Source organism: Condylura cristata, unplaced genomic scaffold (genome assembly GCF_000260355.1).
Source record: "Condylura cristata isolate star-nosed mole 26May11 unplaced genomic scaffold, ConCri1.0 scaffold00005, whole genome shotgun sequence".
In the NCBI taxonomy this organism is placed as follows: Eukaryota; Metazoa; Chordata; class Mammalia; order Eulipotyphla; family Talpidae; genus Condylura; species Condylura cristata.
This window is the reverse complement of record NW_004567106.1, coordinates 5,330,680-5,331,432: the sequence shown is the minus strand read 5'-3', so window position 1 is coordinate 5,331,432 and position 753 is coordinate 5,330,680. Positions and strand designations below refer to the sequence as shown.

At 38.2% G+C, this 753-nt stretch overlaps 1 protein-coding gene across 1 annotated transcript in view; it reads right to left on the bottom strand.

The window, feature by feature from the left end:
* Positions 1-753, bottom strand: part of LOC101634449 — a 41,756-nt gene that overhangs the window by 19,197 nt on the left and 21,806 nt on the right. The window lies entirely within an intron of this gene.

The window sequence follows — 753 nt, the reverse complement described above, 5'->3', positions numbered from 1 at the left end:
ACATTATACATGCAATGATATTCCAAAAGAGAATACTCCCTGGGGATTTCATGTGTTGACAGTGGGGAGGGTGAGAGGTTTTAGAAAAAAGGTTAATCCAAAATTCTTAAAATTTTTGGCGGTTATGGCTCACTCATCTGTCCTTCCTGAATGTCTCCCACCCTATAATATCATGATTCTGATGTTATAGGATAATTAAATGTAATATACTTTCAATTTTCCAGGAAACGTGTATTGTCAAGAAATAACAAATGACAAAAGAGGCTGGCCAGGCAGGCCACTCAATGAAGCAGAAGGTGAGTGAGTCTCTTCCTTTGGAAATTTCCCTTTCACATATTTTATTGTGCTAGAGTCAGAACTCTAAAATCAGTAGCACTTGGTGATAAAAGGAATTTCAAGTGGGGATTTGTTTATAATTCCCAACCCTTGATCAGGTCAGATGTTAGATGAGGTTCTTAGCCCTTTTAATATTGGAAAAGGGGGAAAAATCTATGGGACTGGAGCCAATGCTCTTTTCTACATATTTAGGAGGAAGGAGCTAGAAACTGGTCCTGATTTTGTGCCAGCTGAAGGAAAGCCTGTAAGTTAGACATTCCACAAGTGTCACTGAATCTCTTCAATAACTGAGTGAGGTGTAATTATTCCCAGTTGGTGATTGAGGAAAAGTATGTTGTTTGTCTATATTCATGAAATCAAAATTCAAAGAAGTGGAGTTAAAATAGCATCTGCAATATGCTCAAGCCCACGCCCTTG